This window comes from Ovis aries, chromosome 2 (genome assembly GCF_016772045.2).
Source record: "Ovis aries strain OAR_USU_Benz2616 breed Rambouillet chromosome 2, ARS-UI_Ramb_v3.0, whole genome shotgun sequence".
NCBI lineage: Eukaryota > Metazoa > Chordata > Mammalia > Artiodactyla > Bovidae > Ovis > Ovis aries.
The window spans coordinates 12385239-12407204 of record NC_056055.1 but is presented as its reverse complement, the minus strand read 5'-3'; the positions used below and the strand labels follow the sequence as shown (position 1 = coordinate 12407204).

Here is a 21966-nt window from a genome sequence, read left to right as displayed (position 1 = left end):
GAGATTACCGAACATGCCTGTAGTTATTCCCATAGCCTGAGGTCATAGACTGATCCTTGTTTGTGCTATCCAGTGGGGCTGACTCGTAAAACACTCAGTCCCCACTTATCTGACTACAAGGAAAGGATGCAGAGTTGAGCTGTATAATCTTGAACTCACTGTTACTCAACATTAGCAAAAATATTCCTTTCAAGGAATAACATTCACAGGCTTATCCTGAAAGGTATCTAGCCCATCATTCCACAAGGAATGTGAATAATCCTTGGATAGAGCCACATCAGCCAAGAGCTACTTGTCTGAACTGTCTAGCTTTGGCTCCCATAGAACTGCTTTTCTGAGACAAGCTTTGGCATGATGCCATTGACCTCTGTTGAGTAACGCTGTTGTGTTTTTTTCCCTTACTCCAACAGTGATATTCATTGTAAAGATTGTGTTTGGAGACATTGCTCATTATATTAACATACTAAATGTTTAAAGACCATTAAAATCCTCTCTCCTCCCAGCACCATGAAGAGCTGTGCCCCTTGTTTAGCCCTTATCCTCACAGGCTCTCTGGATCATACAGCTGACTGTGTTTCTTCTTCATGTCCCCTTCTAGCAAGGACAGTGAACTGTGTGGTCTTTTCCAAATGTGAGAATAGGACCCTGAGGGGGGCCACTCTGACTTGGTCTCTGCTGAAACTCACACTCTCACTTTCTCTTCCTGCATTTCTTTCCTGTACTTACTAAATTTATTTTCAGTAGGGAAACAGACAAGTAACTACTTTCCAGCAATTCATTCATCACAGTATTTTTCATTCAGTTTGCAGCTCTACTGCTTGTGAGTTTTTAAAGACAAGGCCTCCATCTTACTCACCTTTGTATCTCTGGAGTCTAATAAATGATCATCAACTGAGCTGCATTTCACGTGATTAAGTCTAGTTATGGATGAAACAGTGAATTAACTATCTCTTAAGGAAGCTCACTTAATTTCCCCCGAAGAGCAAAAGTTATCCCTGGCCTCAAGACCAATGACATCTTGAGAAAAATAAAAGTTTATGGAGACTAATGACACCACGCTTATGGCAGAAAGTGAAGAGGAACTAAAAGCCTCTTGATGAGAGTGAAAGAGGAGAGTGAAAAAGTTGGCTTAAAGCTCAACATTCAGAAAACGAAGATCATGGCATCTGGTCCCATCACTTCATGGCAAATAGATGGGGAAACAGTGTCAGACTTTATTTTGGGGGGCTCCAGAATCACTGCAGATGGTGATTTCAGCCATGAAATTAAAAGACGCTTACTCCTTGGAAGAAAAGTTATGACCAACCTAGATAGCATATTCAAAAGCAGAGACATTACTTTGCCAACAAAGGTCCATCTAGTCAAGGCTATGGTTTTTCCTGTGGTCATGTATGCATGTGAGAGTTGGACTGTGAAGAAGGCTGAGCGCCGAAGAATTGATGCTTTTGAACTATGGTGTTGGAGAAGACTCCTGAGAGTCCCTTGGACTGCAAGGAGATCCAACCAGTCCATTCTGAAGATCAGCCCTAGGATTTCTTTTGGAAGGAATGATGCTAAAGCTGAAACTCCAGTACTTTGGCCACCTCATGTGAAGAGTTGACTCATTGGAAAAGACTCTGATGCTGGGAGGAATTGGGGGCAGGAGGAGAAGGGAACGACAGAGGATGAGATGGCTGGATGGCATCACTGACTCGATGGACGTGAGTCTGAGTGAACTCTGGGAGTGGTGATGGACAGGGAGGCCTGGCGTGCTGCAATTCATGGGGTCGCACAGAGTCGGACACAACTGAGCGACTGAACTGAACTGAATACAAAAAATACATACCTAACAAGCACAGATATAAATGCTATTCAATTTTTAATTCTCTGCTATCCATTTTGTTTCATTTCCCAGTAGTTAACCATTTCTTTTGCAGAAGCATATTAACCAGGAATATTCCACAATCAGTCGAGAGAGTAAATGCAGTTAAAACCAAAATGTTTTATTGCACATTAAAATCTGTGCACCGGAAGGGTACACAACTAAGGAAAGCTGGTTAATACAAAACTGTAGAGGAGTGAAGGGTATCACTGCAGCGGAGAAAAGCACATTCACCAGTAAGTCTGATCAACTTCACTCCATGTCATCCAGGACCGATCAGTACCAAAGCTTCCTGTGGCTCTGATCATTTTCCAAGTTTCACAAACCCACATTTCATTCAGGAAGATTTCTGTTTTTCAGATTTTCTCAAATTCTGCTGAAAAGAGTATGAATTATTACCATTGGTTTCTGGAAATTAATCATTTCTCACCAGTAGTCAAAAAATCATCCCTATCTTTTGAAGCAGTAAATTCTAGAAATGGGAATCTATCCCAAACAAATCCTCTGAAACTCAGACAAAGCCTCACACACACAAAAGTGTTCACTGCAGTGAAGTAAAACTACTAAACGGAAATAAGGTCACCTCTAATTATGATACTGTTAAGATGAAAAACAGGATACTCAGTGCTACTTGGTAGGATTTCAACCAGTTAGCAAAATGTGCAGAGAAAATATTAGAAGGAAATGTCACATAAAGTTGACAATGGACACCTCTGAGGGGACTATAACTACTTTTTTTCCTTCTTTTATATTTTTATTTGTCTTGTACAATGAATACATATTAGTCGTGTAATTTAAAAAGTTTTTCGTAATAACCTTTCTAAACATACTTGGAAACCAAATGATATTTATTCTCAAATTGGTGATCTCATTCTTAATCTCAGACAATTACACAGAAAGTTGTTAAGTGTAGTGTTTTTTAAAATAGCAAAGAAATGAGAAATATAATTAATGTCCAAAAAAAAGGACAAGGGTTGAATGAACAGTTTAACAACAGAATGGATTAATAGTAACCTATTAAAACTATAATGATTCAGACCACATTGCCACATATAACAGTAGTTAGAAAATGGCCAGTAGAAACAAAAACATATTTGTTACCTCTAGGTAGAACTATATCACAAAATAGACCATAATGGGAATAAACTATAAAACTAACATGATTAAATGAATAATACATTACATTAGGGAACTGAAAATATGAGTAGGTCTGTTTAAATATTGTCATGATGTGGTTTCAAAAATAAATTTTAAAACATTTTTAAGAATATTCTAAGCCACTTTTTTACATAGAAATAAATATTTTAAATGAGTTGGACAGTTTTAAATACTTTAAATATGAAAAAAAAAACTTTAATATGTGTTTACTGAAATGTTTTCTACCAGCTGAGTTATTCCACCATCAAAATGGGATGAAAATGAAAAAAGGAAGGTGTTTAGGTCGTTAAAAAATTCTGTGTACCCTCCCTGTATTAAGTAAGTCCAAACAGTCCACTAACCTCTGCTGTAACAGCTACTGGCCAGGGTTAATACTTATTTTCCCTCAAATTAATGCAATGTTAAATTTGCTTTACAGGAAATCTCTTGCAGAAAGACACGAAACCTGGGCTGCTTTCTGCTCCTGGAGAAGGTATTCAATAAGGTCTCTAATCCCTGAATCAAACAAGAATCTGTCATCTGTGTCTCTCCACTGTGAGGTGGCCAAACACTTGGAGGACTGCGGGGATTGTGCTTCCCAAGGTCATCGTGATAAAGCCCTGTTAGAGCATCCAGGTTGCCCTGAACAAGCAGAGATGGTCAACAGATGCTCGGATCTTTGAAAATAAAACTCCTCCAGAGACATTTAAACTTCTGTCTACACAGCTTCTCTCTTAGGGCTATCCAGAATGCCCTGCCTTAAAATGTTAATACTTGGCGGTGCAGGAGAATACTCTGTGCCACTTCCTGGCTCTGTTGGTCTTGAACCTAACTTAACCTCATGACTCCAACCCCTTCCGATTCAATCTATTTCTTAGTACCAGCCTTGAGCAACAGCCATACCTATTACCTGCCCGGACCTATGCCCAACGTGATCCCAACCAGAGCCTGTGAGACCTGCGCCTCCCTTGTCCCCAGTCAGCCTGAGGTCCCAGCCAGGTTTTCATACAGTGCGAGCTTAAGGAGAAGATATTCAACAGCAAATAAAGGTAGATAAGCTGATGAATCAACACCAAAACATGCTAAGTAAAATATCCAGTTACCTGGACTTCCTGAATAAACATTTATTATGAATAAGGAATTAAAGTGAAAGTAAAGTCGCTCAGTCATGTCTGACTCTTTGCGACCCATGGGCTACAGCTTACCAGGCTCCTCTGTCCGTGGGATTTTCCAGGCAAGAGTACTGGAATGGGTTGCCATTGCTTTCTCCAAAGGATCTTCCCAACCCAGGGATCAAACTCAGGTCTCACACATTGTGGGCAGAGGCTTTACCATCTGAGCCACTAGAGAAGTCCAATATGGAAGTAAGGGCTTATTCCAATAAGGAATTAGGTAGAGTGGGCTTCCCTTCTGGCTCAGTGGGTCAAGAATCTGCCTGCAATGTGGGAGGCCTGGGTTCGATCCCTAGGTTGGGAAGATCCCCTGGACAAGGGAAAGGCTACCCACTCTAGTATTCTGGCCTGGAGAATTCCATGGACAGTCCATGGGGTCACAAAGAGTCAGACACTACTGAGCGACTTTCACTTTTCTTTTCACTTTCACAAAAAAAGCATGAACTTTTGTTTCCTCAAATATATTTTCCTCAGAAATAAGAACAAGTGAAATAAAGTACTTGTAAGTAAAACTGGAAGACTGAAAATTATTTTGAAATTACCAAAACTAATGTATTTTACTAATGTATATTAATCAACTGATTTAGTATACTGGTAAGAAAGGCTGAGTTGCCAAGGACTTTTCATTCCCTTCCCCAGAAAATCTATTCTTTACCCAATAGTCCTTAAACGTGGAGGAGTCATTAAAACTGAATTAATATTCCATGGGATTCCTCAGGCCTCTAAATCTTTCTGAAATAAGATCATTACTATTTCATGTTTTTATAAAATAAGATTATATAAAACAACTTAGATATTGCTCATTTCCCTCAAAGCAAAATGATTTTTTTCACCTTCACTGAATCTGAAAGGTTAATAAGCAATGTAATTTCAACTAATTTAACTATGATGTTATAGTCTGAAGACTTTGTTCAGGAAAGTCCTCTTCCTTGCTTTCCATGTTTCCAGAAGTATCAGTGCTGGTGGCCAATGTCAAAGTATACCACCTGAGCCTCCCTTTACAATACCCATAAGGATGTAAATACCTGGAGTTCTCCCATGTTTAGCTTGAGCTTGTCAGACTATATTAGCTCAATGGCACAAAAACATCAATTCTCTGAAGATGAAACAGAGCAAAGCGGAAAATAAAAAGCATGAAGTCACTGCATAATATGATACAGAGAATGATTTGTGTGCACTGATTTCAAGTCTTCTATTTCAAGATAGGGCTTCCCTGACAGCTCAGTTGGTAAAGAATCCACCTGCAACGCAGGAGATGTGGGTCTGATCCCTGAGTTGCGAAGATCCCCTGGAGAAGGGAAAGGCTACCCATTCCAGTATTCTAGCTTGGAAAATCCCATGGACTGTATAGTCCGTGGGGTCACAAGGAATCGGACACGACCAAGCATGAGTTGGACAAGACTCAGCATGAGTGGACAAGACAAGGACCTGGAGACCTGGAAAGGGTGGGTCCAGCCAAAAGCCCCATGGAGAGCGGTGGGAAAACTGACACCTGAATCACGGTCACCTGCCATACTCCGTTCTCAATCAGTCCGCTTAATTCATGGATTTGCAATTTAAAATCGCTTCCTAGGTGGTGCAGTGGTCAAGAATCTGCCTGCCAATGCAAGAGATGCAAAAGACACAGGTTCAGTCCCTGGGCTGGGAAGATCCCCCTCGGAGAAGGAAATGGCAACCCACTTCAGAATTCTTGCCTGGAGAAGCCCGTGGACAGAGGAGCCTGGTGGGCCACAGTCCACGGGGTCGCAAAGAGCTGGACACGACTGAGTGAGTGAGTGCACATGCGTGCCAGTTAAAGCATTTTAAAATCCATCACCCAGCTTTAAAAGGAGGCAGCAGGGGAAAAACCCTAAAACCCAATCATGGCAAAATAATAAAAAAGAAAAACTCGAACGCAGGAATGATCTCAAACCATTATTTAAAAATCACCAAGCTATGAAACGCTCATTCAATCATCAGATTGATACTTACTGAAACTTAGCCAGTAGTCTACTTTCCTACAAATCATGTATAGTTACTAGATTGGGAACTACACTATAGAGGAGTTTTTTTTTGTTTTTTTTTTTTTAATCCAACCAAAACTACTTCTCCATAGTGACACAGAGCTTTGTACAGTTTCTAGTGCAGAGCACAGCTCCAACAAATGCTATTACTGTTTAGCAATACACAAAATAGCTGTAACACACACTGCTTCAACATACTTGCACCCACCTCCCCCAAAATATCCTTTCTATTCCTCTTTGACTTTTGTTGGGGGGGGGGGGGTAGTCATAAACAGGAAGGCCCACTGAGTATCACAAAAATGCCAACTCATCAAACTAAAAGGCCTGCTTTTCACCTGTCATTCACTCCCAGTACTCTGTTTTGCTCACATTACTCAATTCTTCCATGACTCTACAGTCCCTCACACACCCCCACTTCGACCCTTCCCTGAGTTAATCCCTTCTCATTCTGCAGATTCAATCAAATGTCACTTTCTTAGGAAAATTCTGAATCCCCCTAACATCAGATGAGGTTCCCCGTTTGACCATTTCTTTTGAAGCTCCCAGTGCCTTTTCCCTTGTAACATTCATTGCATTTTGTCCATGATGGGTGCTCATTCAGTCAGTATCTTCCTTCCCACTGGACTGTTTCATGCCTCCTGTGATAATAGCCACTTTATTCCCCACTCCAGTCCAACTATTAGCATAAGAATTGGTACCATGAATATAATAAAGACTTATAGAATAATGAATAACCCTAATTACACACAAAATAGCAACAAACTCAGTGTTTTCCAAACCACTGTTCACAGATTAGTGTGTTCAAACCTTAGTTATGACCAACACTTCTTTTAAATGAAAATGAACAGACTACATTACAAACAGAGGGAAAAATCAGTAGCATATGTAGTAATCTACATGAAACTGTCATTTTCTTCATATATGTATGACCTTTTCTAACTATGGGGGCATGGTCCAAAAACTTTGAAAGCCATTGAACTGGATGTCCCAAAATGACTCCTCCCAACTTCCCACCAGAATGCTAAGATGCACAAAATGGCAAAATTCACAACAGTACTAGAAAGAGGTAAGGAAAAGCCAAAATCAAGGCATAAATTATTTCCACTAACTACACTCTGTGAAGGATGGGTTAAAAGAACATGAATCTCAAAGACTCACACGGCACCTTTGGAAATTCAAGTCAGACACTCTGATGAATGCAGAAAAATCCTGAGTACACCCGGGAATGCAGAAGATACAACTGGCCAGATAAAGATGAGGACATTCTCTCAACTACATGGGAGGCACCTTTCAAGCGAGTATAAGCAAGGGGACCCCAAGTGCAAATGAGGGTCAAAACTAACTAGAGACACATACAAAATAGTGCTGTAGATTTTATTACAAAATAGAATACAAAAGTCTAAAGTCTATACTTGAAATTTAAGTTATACACTGAAATATATATACTATATATATGTGTGTGTATATATGTATCTGTATACATATATATATTTATATAAAATGGAAATTGAGACATGGCAAGAAGGCAAAACAAATAAAGACACAGTAAACTGTGCAGAGGAGTGGAATCAGAAGTTATTTAGTTCTCTAGGAATCAGAGAAACAGACTTTATGAATGTATTCGAAAAACAAAGATAATCACTAGTAAGCTAAAAACCAGATTGGCCATTTAAAAATACTCTGGATATATGAAACAAATGATACATAGAAAAAGACAAAATAAGTCCAGAAAGCATGTTAGATTGAACCGTAGGAAGCTGCCATTTTTATAGGTCAAAGCAGTAAAAAATTTCATATGGCTCAATACATCAGTGATAATGTCAGCTAATCTGTTCAGCGTGCCAGGCCCCTTTAAAGCATTAACTGAAGATTTGTGTGTGCATGTTGCTTCTTTACAAATAAAAAACCGCAGTCCTAGAGATATTATGTAATTTATCTGAGACAATGCAGCTAAATACTGGTGAGAAAAAGCAAACCAGTGCATTTTAAAGTACTTCTGAAAACAAAAAACTTAAAGAATTAAGATCAAACTTTTTGGTCTTAACAATAAATATTAAAGAAGTAAGTTTCCCTTTAAGAGGTATGTTAAAATTCAATTAAATGATGCTTACAAGCAAAGTGATATGGAAAAAAAATGACAGACACCAAAAATTTAAAACAGGATGCTGCTGCTGCTGCTGCTGCTAAGTCACTTCAGTCGTGTCCGACTCTGTGTGACTCCATAGACGGCAGCCCACCAGGCTCCCCCGTCCCAGGATGAGTGAAGTCATTTTAGACAAAGAAAAAAAGAAAACACTGGAAATATTAATATCAGGAAAATAGTAGAATGTAGTTCCAAATGCAGAGGGTTATTTTATACTGATAAACATAATAAAGGCCTAACAGTAATCTTTATGTATTTAATACTATGTTAACACACAGAAATTCCTATAAAGAAACTGACAAAAGCCCATTCATAGAGAGAGGCTAAAGAACTATTATTAGTCTATGACAGCTCAAGTATAAAATCAGGACATAGAAGATGTGAATGATATTACTGAATTAATAAACATATCTGCACTTGTCACCTATAGAAACCATGCTCTTTTCCATCCTCAGAACAAAGAAATCCTTAATAGACAATAAGTAAAAACTGTACTCAATTACCTCAATTACCATGAAAAATAAAACTAACAGTTGATGTAAATGTTCACTTGTAAACAAAATAATAAAGCAGTATTCAGCCACGTCATACTTGGCTGAATGAGCCACTTGAGGCATTCCCGATAAAGTGAGAATATTTACTTTCCCTACACTCTTTTAAATTTTTAGTGAGTACATCAGCACAAAACATAGAAATAAAACTAGTTTTATTATTTTAATTGCCACTTTCAGATTTTTATATGAATATTCCCATTCCTCCTCCCCCAGTAACTACAGATTCAAAATTTTAAAATACTGCTGATTATTTCAAAATCATTGAAAATAAAGTTGTATACATCAAAAATGACAACAAAGTCAATCAACGTCTAACTTTTCATTTAAAACAAATGACAATAGTTTCAACTCAAGAAGTGAGAAACAGGGACATCCCTGGCGGCCCAGTGGTTAAAATTCCAGAGTTCCAATGCAGGGGGCTCAGGTTCCATCCCTGGTGGGGGGAATAAGACTCCACAAACCACACAGCATGGCCAAAAAAAAATTTTTTTTAATTGTTTTTAAAAATGAAAAAAAAAGTGAGAACCAGAATTCCGTCTATTTTCTTGACTGCTCCCCTCCCCCGCCCAATCAGGTCAGTCTATTGTTTTTTTTTTACTCAGTGTCTCCCTCCTCTTTGATCCTCACCTCCCAGTTTCACTAACCTAATTCAACTCATCTTTCAAGCCTCCATATAAATGCCAGTTTCTCAGAGAAATCTTCCTTACCCTTGCAGGCAAGGTCAATCTCCATGGTAGATTCTTCCAGGACACTCTGCTTTCCTAATTCCAGTCACAGTTGCTGTTAGTTGTTCTCACTAGATTGTAAATCTTCTGCAGTCAAGACCGTGTCTTATTTACTGCAGTATGCTCAGGAGGTGGCAAACATACTGATTTTCGTACTCAAAAAATTTCAGTTCAAACAAAATTTTAATTCAAAGAATTTGAGTTCTACATGCAAGGTATTACACTAAGAACTGGGAAGACAGCAGTAAATAAAATGGGATTTTTTTTTTTTTCAGTTAATCCTTTCCCTTATCTAAGAAGTCAAAAGAAAATGCATGCAATGGAGAAGAAAATATCAGCCAAGCTGTATAAATGGGAAGAGCCATACAATTTTAAATGTAGTGATAATTAGAAAAGGCTGCATTAAGAAGGTGACGTGAATTAAGACACGAAAATGATGATAAAGCAACCATAGGGATACCTGGAGACAGAGAATATCAGGACGAGGTGACAGTCAGTGGCAAAGGGCTGGAAAACACAGTGTGCTCTATAGGTAAGTTCATACTTGGAGCCTGTTTAAAATAAGGACAGAGCTCTGGGAACATCACCACAGGGCCTTAAACAAGTAAAGAAGCCAAGAGAGACAGGAAATAATTAAATATGATACATATTCAGTATTGTGACTATCATGTGGTTGATGGGAATTTGAAATGAAAGATTTTAATAGTATGGGTACTTAATATTCAGCATGATCAAATATTTTAAAAACTGCAAGAGTTATCCTGAAATGGAATAAGGAAGTTATCATTGAGCAGTGAAACTATGGATGAGTCTCCTGGACTTTTCAAATAGCAAAATAAGCAGGTACTGATTTTACAACTTTGAAACAGAAATTAGTATAATTTTAAAGAATCATAATGGCCTAGAGAGCAAAAGGCTGATAACAGATTCCCCTTGCTCTATCTTACTACAAAAAGGCAGGCCAATTTAATTCCCTGACACTGCGTTGTTCAGTCATAAGTCGCGTCTGACTCTTTGAGACCCCACGGACTGCAGCCCGCCAGGCTCCTCTGTCTATGGGATTTCCCAGGCAAGAATATTGGAGTGGATTGCCATTTCCTTCTCCAGGTCATTTTCCTGACCCAGGGGATCGAACCCACATCTCCTGCATTGGCAGGCTGACTCTTTACCACTGAGCCACCAGGGAAGGCATGCCAATATAACTTCTTGAAATGGAAATATTCAACGAATTCTTAATTTAAAATAGGCGCTTTTTTTTAACCAAGTAAAGAGCGAAGTTGTACTGTATCCTATTTTTAACCTTCATCAAGCAACGAAAGCTTAAATTTACTTGACCAAAGTTTATAAATCACCATGACAAACCTGTTGGGGTTTCTCAAAGTCTGGTCTTTATGCTGAGAGGCTTTGGCTTGTCTTTTATTGCAGCGATGACAGCAATATGCACAATGCTTTTGTTATTTCAGCAAGAAACTACAACTATATTTGCAGCTCCTCTCAGGCCCCAAATCAGCACCTACCTTCTGATTCTTTTCAGGATTTATTTTCCCTTGCTGGAATGGATTGTTTCAGAGGCTTTTATTCCTCTCAAAGGAACATCAAACTGAAACTCTATCTCCTTTGTATCATCCCAGAACCACCTGATCAAGAGGCGCTCTAGTGGATGTTCAGTAAATGTCTGACAACTGACAAAGTTATCTTAAGCACCTTCCGGAAAGAAGAATTACCTGAAGAATCAAAATATGCCTTATTGCCCTTGTTAAGACACTTAGTATGCATATCACAGGGGGAGAATCCTTTCACAATATACTTGGGGCTCAGACGGTAAAGCATCTGTCTACAATGTGGGAGACCTGGGTTCGATCCCTGGGTCGGGAGAGTCCCTGGAGAAGGAAATGGCAACCCACTCCAGTACTCTTGCCTAGAAAATCCCATGGATGGAGGAGCTTGGTGCAGGCTACTGTCCATGGGGTTGCAGAGAGTCGGGCATGACTGAGCGACTTCACTTTACATATATCAAATCATCTCACTGTACACTTTAAATGTATTAGTTTTATCAACTATACCTCAAAAAAGCTAGGAGAAAAAATTTAATAATTTTAATTTTTAATTGTCTTTAAAAATTAAAAAAAAAAAGTGAGAACCAGAGTTCCATCCATTTTCTTGATTTTTACCCCCATCAGACCAATCCATTGTTTTCTTTAATCAATGTCTCCCTCCTCTTTTATCCTCAGCTTTTAAAGACAGAGTATATGTCACTCTTCTCACCCCAAAACTTCTCTCCAGCTTACCTCGTAAATTTCACTGGTATTTACTCTGATGTATAACAATTACTCCTGAATACTGCCACGCTTTGGCTTCTCCACTAAACGTCAAACTCAAATGTCCAGCTGAAAATCTCACTGCCCCACTGGAACAATCCTCACACTCTCACGTCCCTACTCTCTGCTAAGGGCTTTGATGTGCCTTTTCTTTGATCCCCAACAGCTCCCTGAACCCTTCTGTTAGTCCTTCAACATGGACCCAAAGTGGACCACCACTGGGCCGCAAATCGCAACCTGTCATTCTTGTGTAGCTCCCAGACCTTACGACTCTTCCGTGTGGAATGACATTCTCAACCCACTTGCCAATGAGGCCAGAATATTGCTGCAAATCTTTACTCTCCTCCAAGGCAGTTACTCTCTCTGTCCTCAAATATTCAGATGGCATTTCATTTAAACCTCAGTTTACAATATTTATCCCTGTAAGCCTGATCGCAGGCATCTTCATCCGTGGCTCTCCATGTTGAGGAGCTACTTGACAGCAGGGAACCACACTTTCTTAGTGCTTGCTTTTCCTTTTTAAATTTGTTTTTAACACCGTAATGTCCTCAGCCAAGCAAAGCAACTGTTCACAGTAGCGCACAAAGTCTTTTAGCTCGTGAAACTGAACTGTCCCAGATAAAGGGAGGAGATCACAGATCCCACTGAATCTGGAAACCCAAGTCATCCTGCCCTAGCTTTTGAACTTTCTGGTCCCTATGTCTACTCAGAAAGCACAGCAAGCAGTTCTCTGTGGAATTACAATAAACACTGAGTACAGAATGAATTTCTCCTTTTCTCCACATGACAATAATCCCTCTCCCAACAAATCACAGTCCAACATGGCAAAGCAGTCCCTTAACAAAAGGCAATCCTGTTTCAACTGTGCTACCCACTCCGTAGGACTCTTCATCCTTATCATCTGCAGATTGCTGGCTTCCAGGGGGCCCTTGTTTAACGCTCCCACAATGAAACCTGCCTATAATAAGTAACTCCCCCTATCTGTTCTGCTCCGGAAGCGGTTGATATGCAAAGCATGGCAGCTGGGCAAGGCCTAACAAAAGGTTCAAGGATGCCAAACACGTGCTCCTAAATGCCCCTCCTCCCCTGCCTGAGACCTGATGAAACACAGTCCTGGTGGAAATAAAAGTCCAGGCAATATCTGCTGCCCTGGTTGTCATGAAGCTGAAAATCATTTTGTTGGTTACATTCATAACCTTCCTATTTCTGAGACAAGGATTATTCTTTTCTAATTGGAGTATAGTGGCTTTACACTGCTGTGTCAGTGTCTGCGGAACAGCAAAGTGAATCAGACAGACATATACATATATTCCCTTTTTAAAATTTCCTTCCCATTTATGTCACCACAGAGCACTGAGTAAAGTTCCCTGTGCTATCCAGTAGATTCTCAGATAGTTATCTATTTCATACACAGCATCTATAGTATATATATTTTCATCCCAATATCCCAATTCATCCTCCCCACCCCCGCTTTCCCCCTTGGTATCCATGTTTGTTCTCTACATCTATGTCTCTATTTCTGCTTTGCAAATAAGGCCACCTATGAGATGGCTGGATGGCATCACTGACTCGATGGACGTGAGTCTGAGTCAACTCCGGGAGTTGGTGATGGACAGGGAGGCCTGAAGTGCTGCAATTCATGGGGTCGCAAAGAGTCGGACACGACTGAGCGACTGAACTAAACTGAACGCCATTTTTCTAAGATTTCACATAAATGCATTATATATGATATTTGCTTTCCTTTTTCTGACTTACTTCACTCTGTATGACCAGTCTCTGGGTCCACCATGTCTCTGCGGATGACAGTTTCATTCCTTTTCACGGCTGAGTAACATCCCACTGTATATATTTATGCACCACATCTGCTTCACCCATTCCTCTGCTGACAGGCATTTACGCTGCTTCCACGTCCTGGCTATTGTAAACAGTGTGGCAAAGAACACTGGGGTGCATGTATCTTTTTAAATTACAGTTTTCTCTGGGTGGATGGCCCAGAAGTGGGATTGCTTGGTCATACAGTATCTCTATTTTTAGTTTTTTAAGGAACCCCCATACTCTCCTCCATAGTGGCTGTATCAATTTACATTCTCACCAACAGTGTAGGAGGGTTCCCTTTTCTCCACAATCTCTCCAGCGTTTAACTGTTTGTAGATTTTTTGATGATAGCCATTCCGACAGGTGTGAGATGATACCTCATTGTAGTTTTGATTTGCATTTCTCCAGTCATCAGTGTTCAACATCTTTCCATGTCTTTCTTGGCCATTTCTATGTCTTCTTTGGAGAAATGTTCTATTGAGGTTTTCTGTTGGGGACAAGAACTCTTAATCGAGTCCTAGCATGCTGTTCTGATTTAGGAAGAGCCATGCAGGTTCCTGGGGCCTCAAATGTCTGGCCTGTGATGGGAGCCTCATTCACAGCCTCTCTGAAGCCAACAGAGGCAGGAGGGAGCATGTGCCCACACAGACACACACCCCACATGCATCAATATACTGGATTGGGCCAAAAGTTCATTCAGGTTTTTCCATATGCTCTTATGAAAAACTCAAATGAACTTTTTGGGCCAAATGCAACAAATAAACACAAACATTTTTGGAGGTTTGTGTAAGCAAAAGAATAGGTATGAAAGGCTGTGTGAAAGAGGGGTTGGTTACATCAGAAGAGAAAGCTTGAAAGAGCAAAGGGATATCACTCCATTTACATTAGACACATCCATAATTTCTGAATTATTACAAAATCCATATCTTTCTATAAATGAATGTAGCATCTCATTCAGGTGAGAATACTTTCTACTGTGTTCAGAGCACTGAGAGACTTAAACAGGACAAGTGAAATGCAATTAGGAAGCAGAGTCACTGTGATGGCATGACCTCAAAATAGGTCTGACTTCCTACCAAGGCTAGATATGGATTATTCTAGGAAGCAAGTCATCAACTGAATAAAGAACCTCAAACACAAACTGGGTCAATATTAAAAATATCCAAAATGAGAAGGAAGCAAGCCAGGGCCACAGATAAGACACAAAATTATGTCTGTCTCTAGACTTAGCAGCTGGTAAATCCACGTAAAAACATTTCAAATTTAAAAAATGAAAATGAGAATACTGGGATCCATCTCATTCTCATCTTCTCAAGAAAAGCTAACTGATCTGAAAACACTGGGCCTAGTTTGAAGAAAACACTCCTAAAGTTGAAAAATGACTCAACAAACATGTTCCTTATTTGAAGCAGTTTCAGAAGAACCTCAGTCATTAACATAATATGATAGAATGCAAGCTCCCTGAGGAAAGGGACTTCGTATGTCCAGTTTCCCACCATTCGGTCCCCAGTACATGGTACCTACTGCATCGGGAGTAAACAAACAAATTCAAGATTAAGGAAAAAGTAAACTAATCTAGCGGAGAAGGCAATGGCACCCCACTCCAATACTCTTGCCTGGAAAATCCCATGGATGGAGGAGCCTGGTGGGCTACAGTCCATGGGGTCACAACTGAGCGACTTCACTTTCACTTTTCACTTTCATGCACTGGAGAAGGAAATGGCCACCCACTCCAGTGTTCTTGCCTGGAGAATCCCAGGGATGGCAGAGCCTGGTGGGCTGCCATCTATGGGGTCAGACACGACTGAAGCGACTTAGCAGCAGCAAACTAATCTATAATTAGTAATCAGATAGTATCAGTGCCCATTCTTAGTTTATAGGGGCTTCCCTAGTGGCTCAGTGGTAAAGAATCCGCCTGCTTTGCAGGAGACGTGGGTTCGATCCCCGGGTCTGGAAGAGCCCTTGGGAAAAGAAATGGCAACCCACTCCAGTATTCTTGCCTAGAGAATCCCATGGACAGAGGAGCCTGGTGGGCTGCAGTCCATGGGGTCACAAAAGAGTCGGACATGACTTAGCGACTAAACAACAGCAACATTCTTTTTTTACAGATACAAAAAGAATGCAACTTTGACTCATTCAGCAATAACAACACTAGAAATAAAAAGCCTCTTGAGTCCCTCTCTCTTCATCTCTTGTTTCTCTTCTGGGTCTCTTGGTTCACCTCTGAGGTTCCTCCCAGATCCTCATCTCCTAGGAGCCTCATTCCCACCCAACACCAGGAGCAAGGGCGCCTGCTTGGTGTCCCCGTAGGACCCTGAGTTTATCTCCCTCATCACACTCGTTACCCTGAATTGCCATCATCATGTTACTATGCCTATAAACTCAGCTTCTGGAGGGTAGGAACCCTGCTTATTCAGCCCGACTCCCTGCCTCTATCTGGTACCTAGCACAGTGCTTGCAGGGTTATAGTTCAGTGCTGCTAGGAGTGGAATAGAACTTATTTCTTCTGACCCCAGATCATTTCTCCTTCCAAAGAGCCAAGAATATCTGTTAGGGCTGAGGTTCAGAATGAAGGCAGCTTGGTTACTGGTCAAGAAGAACCACTGAAAGCATGGTTGAGTATAGAGGACTTACATAAAGTCAAATCCAGTCTACTGTCTGAAATTTAAGAAAATGGAAAAAGGAAAGCTTGCTAAGACGGAATGGTTCACAGCAGCCCTCTCTGTATAATGAATCCTGAACCTTAAGAAGCAAAGGCACACATGACGGCCGTAATGAGCAAGATTTCCCTTAACAACATTTTCAGCCTTGGAAATCCTACCCCAGAGAGATCCATAACCAGGTTTTATTAGTCCAACTTTCTCTCTTTTAGAGAAGGAGGCAGTTTTGAAATCATTTTCCTTTGTCTCCATATTAAATAAAGCAAACAACCTGATTTACCTCATTCAGGCTTACACGTTTGTTTTAGCACTGGACTAAAGTTGAGAGTCTGCCCTGTCATTACATCACTTTTTAAAAATAGTACCACAGAAACAAAATTATAACCTAAATCCATGTAGTAGTAAAACAGTCCTCTTATTTCTGGAAGAAATTTGAATGTTACATGAACTTCAAAGTTAAAGTTTCTATTGCTGATTAGATAACAGGAGCCAACATCCAAGTACTGAGATAATTTTCTTTGCCCCACCCCACCCCCTAGTCAATAAGGACACTACTTTGAAATCACACTAACCTGCTGGGGGGAAAAAAAGGCCAAGGAATTTAAATAAAATCACCACCAGCAGCTCTTCCCTTCTGCTCCCCCTCAAAACCAAAAAACTTTAGATTCCTTCAACTTAACTAATCACCTTAAGTTAATTGATTAAACTTGCAAACCCAAGTTCCCTTGTGGAAGATAAAACACAGGGTTGGGAGGATCATTCGTTCAAACTGAATTCAGAAGATGGTACAAAGCAACTGGCCAAATATTTCATCATCTTTCTCCTTATTGGCCCAGCACCCCCAGATTCAAAGGCAATTAGAAGAATAACTCCAGTCAGTTCCACCCTGGACATGCAGCTGAAAGGCTACCCACTCCCACCTTTGACAGGAGGTACTGGGACATGAGAGGAAACCTCCAGAGTTGCTGAAAGTGACGTGAAGTGAAGTAGCTCAGTCCTGTCCAACTCTTTGCGACCCGATGGACTCTAGCCTCCTCTGTCCATGGGATTTTCCAGGCAAGAGTACTGGAGTGGGTTGCCATTTCCTTCTCCAGAGAATCTTCCCAACCCAGGGATTGAACCTGGGTCTCCCGCATTGTAGGCAGATGCTTTACCATCTGAGCCACCTTGCTGGAAGTCTCTCCCAAAAGAAGCCCACAGAGATTCTTCCTGTCTAGAGATATTGAGCTACACATGTCAGCTCTAGAGATTTAGTGGGAAAAAACAAACCGAAAAAAAAAAAAAAAAGACTTCTTTCTAGATGACTAGAAAGAAGGTCCTTAAGTATTCATCTACAGAACTGGTCAAGGTTTCCCTTGTAGCTCAGCTGGTAAAGAATCCGCCTGCAATGCGGAAGACCTGGGTTTGATCCCTGGATTGGGAAGATCCCCTGGGGAAGAGAAAGGCTACCCACTCCAGTATTCTGGCCTGGAGAATCCATGGACTATACAGGGATCGCAAAGAGTCGGACATGACTGAGCAACTCACTTTCACTGAACTGGTCAAGCTCCTTCCATTGGAGGTTAAACTTAATAAAGCCTCTATGGGGCCTGTGTTAGTCCTCAAGGTAACAGCAACAGTGTTTCTCCTCTCCCCTTAACCCTGACCTTTTACAACAGTGTCAACACCATTTTTAAACTAATAATAATTCTCTTCTGTGCTACAAATATTCAACTACTGTGGTTAAACCCTATGTATAACATAAACAGGGTTGAGAATGTCAGTTGCCTTAGTCATGTTTAAATTAGTATTAACTAGCAGGCCCCTCCCTAAACAAAAACAAAAGGAAACAAAAGGCTTTCTTGGTCAGCTCTGCAATTTTAAACCACGTGCTTCAAGTGCCTCACAATGTCCAGGTGTAACACAAAAACATCATTAATTTTCACTATATTAAATCTCTCAAAAGAGCACTGTCAATTTGGGGGCAATCTGTAACCTTTATATAATCTGCATAAGCTGGCAGCAGTACCCTAAAACTCACTTGCCATTGAGTTTTACAAAGGAATGTAATGGAATCAGGGCCCAGGCACCTCTCAATCATTTCAGCCCTCTCTACGCCCAGGATTTGTGACTCAGTGTCTTCCTGCATCATAGGGTTAAAACCACACATGCCCCTCCACATCCCTAGGTAGCACAATTCCTTAAAATAATATCCAAGATCCCCCACAATTTATCACCGTGTCCCTCTCCAGCCTCATTACTCCAGATTCCAACAAGTTCACAGTCCACCATTCATCTTTTAAGAGACACATCATTTTCATCTTCAGGCTCCTCTGTGAAGTCTTTCCCAGAGCCAGAACTCAGTTCTCCCTTCCCTAGCATGCCAAGGTTCTTGGACTCTACAGCTGCCACCTAGTTATGCAACCCAGCTGCTATATACTGGAAGTTGGCTGTATTTTCCCCCTCTGTACTGCAGCTCTTCTAGAGCCTTTTTCTCATCCTTGTCTCTGCCACTGTCAAAGGAATTCAGTAACTACTTATTCAATTAAAATATCCTCCTTTTCTCCCAACTCTCCAAGGCATCCATAATAGCTCTCCATGACATAGTTAAATAACATGCTACGGATTGGGAAGGTAACGTGATATGTAAAAATTAGAAACCAAACAAGATGCTGAGTTAGCAAGGCCAGAGCAAGCTTTCAGACTTTAAACCAAGTTTTATGGTATCACACTTCACTTAAAATAGATCATGTCTCTCAAATGTGTATACGTACGGGCACCAAAAACAAAGAAAGAGAAGGAAAACAGGCCACACATCAAGCCCAGATAATAAAATCGTGACCTCAAACAAAATTCAGGTCTTTATTTGCTGGACACTTCAAGCTTCCCAGTGAAAATGACACCATATACTCCACACAGGTTGCAGCTTCCCTGACTGAGCATCTGAAATAAGATTCTTGGGCCTAAAAATCATGAACTTCAGACTGACCGCCACTGCGTATCAAAAAGGCTTACCAAGTGAAAGTTTTACTTTCTTTGAATTTTTCAGTAGGTCTTAACAGAATAGATTCAGTAAAAATTTGCAAAGTTTATGGTAAAGTCTTTTTTTCTTAAACTCCTTTTCAGAAAAGGTTAGCTTCAAATAAAAATAGATGTTTTAAACAGCAGGTGTTGAAAAGGGTGGCCACTTACATCCCCATGTCTGATATCTTTCCCCATCACTTGCAGGGATTCTGAGATTCACTGAGTGCACAGAGCCGGGTGCTACCACTCATCTCCAGACAAGGATGCAAATGGTAAACTGGTCAGGTCAGACTAGGGACTCCAGGTCAATTTTACGGTTAAGTAGGCTCAGCCACTTTAAATAAAATGGGTAATAGAAGACTGGAGTGGGAAGGGAACAGGTACTACTGATGTCCTTGTGGATGAGGAAAACTGAAAACAGGAAAAATCAACTCCTAGCTGTTTTTTCCCCCTCCTGGCATCTCCCACTGCTGGTTTTCTTACACCTTCTCAGCCTGCTTGCCCTCCCCCGTACCTCCCAGACTAACGGTTTATTCTCCCCTTTACTCACTTCCTACTGTTCTAACATGGGATAACCACCCTCCAGTTTCTAGTTATCGCAAGGAGCTGGAAGGAACAGCAAAGATGATCAAACCCTTCCTTCCATTTTCCAGATGAGGACACGGGCAAGGGAGGACTAGTTTACCCAACTGGCTAAGGTCGCACCGCTAGGGGGCGTGGTGTGCCTGTGGCTCATTGTGATAACCCAGTCCTCCTGCTGGTCCTTCAGCCTGACCCTGCCACACACTACCTCTTTCTCTGGCTACTTGGCTTCTTTATTCTCAAATTAAACCATATCAAGAAAAACGCAGTCTTAATAATGGTGATCGTTATTCACAATTTTGCTTTGGGGACAAATATTCTCCAGTCTCCTTGAATTGGAGAATCAAGGGTAGAAACAACCGGATGACATATGTGTGTTAACACAATTTAGTTCCGTCCAAATAAGCATAATTCCAGTACACACCCTTTTTCCTTGGGGCTTTACTACTCTTTATCTGTCAAGGGAATAGTTTCTTAGGAGAAGGAACTTTGCAGGTTTCCCAGTGCAGTCTCTCTATAACCGGAACTGAAAGCTTTAAATCACAGACCTCCCGCTTCACGGTTATACGTAGGCTGGGCAAATGACACTTGAGCAAATAGGTGAAAAACTCGGACTGTTAAAGCCTGAAGGAATAGAGGATTTTGCTCTCCTAACTGCAGTTACTTGTTTCAAGATTCATGTTTGTAAATATGTGTTTATTCCAATAGAAAACAACGCGTTCACAGTGAAACTTTAACAAGCCAGCTCTCACTGGAAACCCACGTTTACAAAAACTCCATAGATTTCAACAAAAAGGAAAAGAAAGAGAAGTAGCAGCAGAGAGCAGGAATCTCAGGCCCCAGAGTGAAGGCAGCAGCAAGTCCTGGATACCGTCATTCTTACACATCGAAGTCCAAATGGCAGCAAAGAAAACCAGAATAAATGGTAAATCCATTCACGACAAACTCGTCCTACACACACACACACACACACACACACACACACACACACACACAAGTAGCCCGTCGATTTCAAAACCACCAACTCAAAGCCAGGTCCCTCCCTTGCTTTAGACTTCCCAGTTACTTGATAAACGTGTTTATTAGGCGGGTGAGCAGAAACTTAAGCTTTAAGTCCTCAGCCGGGAGAGACGGCTGAGTGGGGGTGAGAAGCAAGTGGTGCGGGAGCCCGGCGCTGCGGGGCGCGAGGACCCCCGGCGGCCCAAGGCCACCCGGACACGGCTTGGGGAGGTCGTAGAGCGCCCCCCGCCTGCCTTCTTGTGCCCCCACCCAGTCCCAGGTAAGCGGGGACCACCTACGTGTCACTTGGGCGGGTCCCGATCGCAGGCACAGCGCACAGCGTGGGCCCCGGAGCGCGCTGGGGACCGGAGGGCGGGGACCCCGGGCGGCTGCCGCAACTGCTCTCCCGGGGCTCGGTCAACTGGTTGGGGAGGCCGGCAGCGCCTCGCTCCTACAGGCTGGCCCGCGGGCATAGACACGCACCCACACCCGGCACAGGCGCGCGCGTATACACACACACACAAACACACGCACAAACACACGCACCCACAGCCACAAAGCGCGTCTGCTGCCGGGAAGCGCGATCCCGGGGCGCCCTTTGGCCGCGGAAGGGACCCGGCGGCCGCAGGCTCTGCGCTCAGAGGGTACCGTCTGCCCGCGCCGCGCCCGCGCCTTTACCTGCGCCCGCCGCCGCCTCGCGTCCGGCTCCCGCCGCCCCCAGGCTGGCCTCAGGCTGCGCGGTCAATCCCCGCAGCCCCCGCCCCGCGGCCCGCCGAGCCCGGCCCTCCGCCCGCCCCTCGGCCGTCGCCCGGAGCGGGGCCGCCCCCTGCGCCCACCCCGCCGGGGTCCCGAGCGCGGCCGGGAGGCCGGGAAGGGCTCAGCAGCGGGGGGGGGGACCCTGGCCGCCCGACACCCGGGCGGGCTCCGCAGGGGGACAGGGGCGTCGCGGCTCGGGGAGCGTCTGCCGCCGCTCCGCCCGGAGTGCTCCGGCTTT

General features: G+C 42.2%; 1 protein-coding gene and 1 long non-coding RNA gene across 10 annotated transcripts in view; one reads left to right on the top strand and one right to left on the bottom strand.

Moving 5' to 3' along the window:
* LPAR1 (lysophosphatidic acid receptor 1) overlaps positions 1 to 21966 on the bottom strand; it is a 163912-nt gene that overhangs the window by 141229 nt on the left and 717 nt on the right. For 2 of the 8 annotated variants that reach the window (XM_060408794.1, XM_027963887.3), the window contains exon 1: positions 21651 to 21966. The gene's annotated coding sequence lies outside the window, so the exon portion shown is untranslated. 8 annotated transcript variants of the gene reach the window in all.
* The window catches only part of LOC114112928 (uncharacterized), a 13813-nt gene continuing 12931 nt past the window's right edge, over positions 21085 to 21966 (top strand). For both annotated transcript variants that reach the window (XR_003588055.3, XR_009599117.1), the window contains exon 1: positions 21085 to 21252. This is a non-coding gene — a long non-coding RNA (uncharacterized LOC114112928). The remainder of the gene's footprint in view (positions 21253 to 21966) is intronic.